The sequence below is a fragment of the Cyprinodon variegatus genome, unplaced genomic scaffold (assembly GCF_000732505.1).
Source record: "Cyprinodon variegatus isolate N-32 unplaced genomic scaffold, C_variegatus-1.0 Scaffold1794, whole genome shotgun sequence".
NCBI lineage: Eukaryota > Metazoa > Chordata > Actinopteri > Cyprinodontiformes > Cyprinodontidae > Cyprinodon > Cyprinodon variegatus.
The window spans coordinates 28,790-32,063 of NW_015152247.1; the positions used below are offsets into that span (position 1 = coordinate 28,790).

Consider the following 3,274-nt stretch of genomic DNA (forward strand, 5'->3'; position numbering starts at 1 on the left):
TGTACTTGTGTGCTTGTTTGTTCTGTCTTAAATGTTTATTTTGGAATAAAGAGGTTAATATAAAAAATATTTTTTGTCCGATTCATCGATTAATCGAAAAAATAATCGACCGATTCATCGATTTTTAAAATAATCGTTAGTTGCAGCCCTAGTAGTAACAGCAGTTCAAAGACACATGGAGACTGGAGGAGCAGAAGGGGAGAGAATGAGGCTGTAGATTGAAAATGCAGTTATTTTGTTTAATGTGAGCAGGGGCGGTGCTAGATGGGGGGCCAAGGCCAAATTTGGCCACCCCTACCATTTTCTTCCCTCTGATACAGATGGTGGCAGCAGTAATACTCTCAAGTAGAATGTTCAAAACATTTACATTTTTCATATATTAGCAATTACTTGTAAACAAACACTAAAGATAAGTGCAATAGCCAGGCTGTTTTCAGAACGCTATATATATATATATATATATATATATATACACACACACACACACACACACACACATATTGTGGAATGGTATTTTTCGGTAACCTGTTTGTCAGTGATGTTAAAGTCTGTTTCTTCTCTTTTCCTCAATAAAAATGATTACTTAGAAGCCTTGCTGAGATGAAAGGAAAGTAGGGGCTTTTGAAAGGAAGTTTCCCCTTAGGTTAGATAAGGGGGGAACAAGTCAAGATTCTCACGTCCTGGTGTGAACAGAAAACAATTGTCATCTCTGTCCTTTGATGAGCTAAAGTGTTTTCTCTTGGGAAATGTTAAAGCTAAAGTCTGTAAGTTTTTAAAAATCACTTTTTTGTCATATTGGCTTAAACTGTCCCTATGCCCAGACAGCAGTACATGTGATATGTAACCTGTGAAAAAAAAAACTGCTACAATTGGTCCCGCATACTGCCTGTATTTCAATCTGGAAAGAATATTTCGGGACGAGTCAAAACAACCAATCACAGCCAGAGTAGCGTCTGATGGAGTGTCAATCACAGCTCACACACGCTGAATCACGCCCCCCCACCGCTTAACCTGCCGCTGCCGCCCAGCTGCCGCAGTCAGGAGGACGCGCATGGAAGTCATGGCGGAGCAACAGCCACCAGCGAAAGAGAAACTGCCCTTACTGCCCCTGCTGACAACTGCTTACACGGCAAACTTCGGTATAACCAGCATCTTATATCTAGCTGCTTGGAGGTGAGTGTTCTCGCTCTTACCGGTTCACACTCCATGCCGCGTACGCTGCTTGGACGCTTCGGGTCGCATGCGGTAGCCGCGCAGATGCTGTGAGAGGGGTGGAGCTTGGAGGTGGGGCATGAGTGAAGCAGAGAGGGTGGGGGAGTGGCGTGAAACCTGTTTTTCTTCAAATTTTCAGTCGAAGTCTGCTCTCTTCTCAATGTTACAGACTGCAGCTTTAAGGTGTGGGTAGTCCCCTTTTTATGCAGGGGTTGGCATGCTGCAGCCTCAGAACATCACTGAGCTGCATTTAGGCTGGTTGTATGTTCTCCTTTGCAAAGTGAAATTAAAGCCTTTTCTTCCTATAATATAAACTCTCAGCGCTCATATTTTTTTTTTAACTCGACAATATATATACACGCACACATACATATAATATATATATTATATGTGTGTGTGTGCGTGAGTGTGTGTGTGTAAGTCATCTAGGAGTCTTTGGTTAAAGAATTTTATCCACTATACCTTTTTTTCTAGGAAGCATAAATGTTTAAATATATGCATCTATTTGTTAGCAAAGGCTTTTGGAAAGTATAGTTAGTCTTTATTTAGAAAATATGGATGTTTTGCTCGTTAAATTTCCTTTTGGAACAGTATATCACAGTTTCTTCAGCTTTATGTTACTTGTCCTTGTGTTCTGGAAGTAAATATCTTAAACTATAGATGTTATTCACTCTTGTTACACTTAAATGCTTTTAGAAATAATTGTTTCACGTGACTGTGTTTTCTAACAGAAGATTCACCAAAGCCCAACTCAGTCAAGTGGAATTTTAACACTAAAGCATCAAACCCTGCAGCTTTTGACTGTTTGTGCCAAGTTGTCAATCTTGTTGACATTAAATGTAACTGCTTTCGGTTCAGAGAGACAGCAGAGAATCCCCAGGTGTAGCTGCATGTTTTTAATATGATAACATATCTACGGTCAGAAAAAAAAAAAAAAAAAACACACAGCATAAAACTGAAGAAATTCAGTTAAGTCAAATATGTGGAAAGAAAAAAAATAGAAATATCCATCAGAATTACAAGCATCATTAGAAATAAGCGTATGCGTTACTACCGCAATTCTTAATGTTTGCGGGACCTAAAGAAGCGCGTGAGGGCTCTCGAGGCTTGCTTCACGAAGGATAAATGACGGTAATCAAAACAGCAGTTTACCATTATCTGCACGTTAAAATCACATGTTTAGACAAGCAATGCATAATCAGTTAAATTTAGTTTCTAAGTACCTACAGTCTTGTAGGAGAATTCATATATTTGTATAATCTGATAATCTGTTAAGTGGGAGTTGCTCTTTTAGTTTGACTACAACCTTTCAGGGTGGGTGTGTTAAGGAACATTATTGAAAGAAAGAAAAAAAAACATAAACCCCCACAAGAATGCGTCTGCTTATCTGCATGGGAGTGACACTGAAACAACCCAAATCTACTCCAAGGCGTGGATAAGCGACTTACAGTTCCGCTGCGATGCTGCGCTTTCAGACATCCGTTCTCTTTGAGTTTGGCTTAACTCTCCTTTCGGCTGCCTTCTCCATGAGCTGTTTGCAGATGATGGTGCGTCACGCACCATGGTTATGGATCCTTCCCTTTGTTACCCATCCGTGTTCAAAGTCTGCGCTTTTAAAGTATTCCGTTGTCTTTTGCTGCGTCCGCTAGGACGATCCACTTCCATCAAGGAAACTGCGAGAAGTATTTTTCAATCAACGGAAGGGAAAGTAAAGAAACTCCCCTATATTTTTAGGGGTGTGGTTTATTTTAAACTGGGTTGGGCCAAATCGACCCCCTTTCAACTTTTCTTAATATACTAAATCCATCAAGTTAAGGGCCAAAAAAAAAAAAAAAAAAAACAACGAAAATATTTAAACTGTTAAATCTTTTTCACTATTTTATAGACCATTTAATATGTTTGCTGCTCAACAATAAACTAAATCCACAAGAGCCCCAGTCTTCAAGGCACACTAGACGTTTCCCTGCTTCAGCACACCTGATTCAGATAGTTGGAGTTAAAAGAAAAACCTGCTAATTTGCTGTCAATTGATATCAGGTGTGTGACAGCCTGGAAACAACCA

The 3,274-nt window shown here is 39.6% G+C and overlaps 1 protein-coding gene across 2 annotated transcripts in view; it reads right to left on the bottom strand.

The window, feature by feature from the left end:
• LOC107104563 overlaps positions 1–2,893 on the bottom strand; it is a 26,214-nt gene extending 23,321 nt beyond the window's left edge. For both annotated transcript variants that reach the window (XM_015404582.1, XM_015404581.1), the window contains exon 1: positions 2,661–2,893. The gene's annotated coding sequence lies outside the window, so the exon portion shown is untranslated. The remainder of the gene's footprint in view (positions 1–2,660) is intronic.
• Positions 2,894–3,274: the final 381 nt, after the last annotated feature.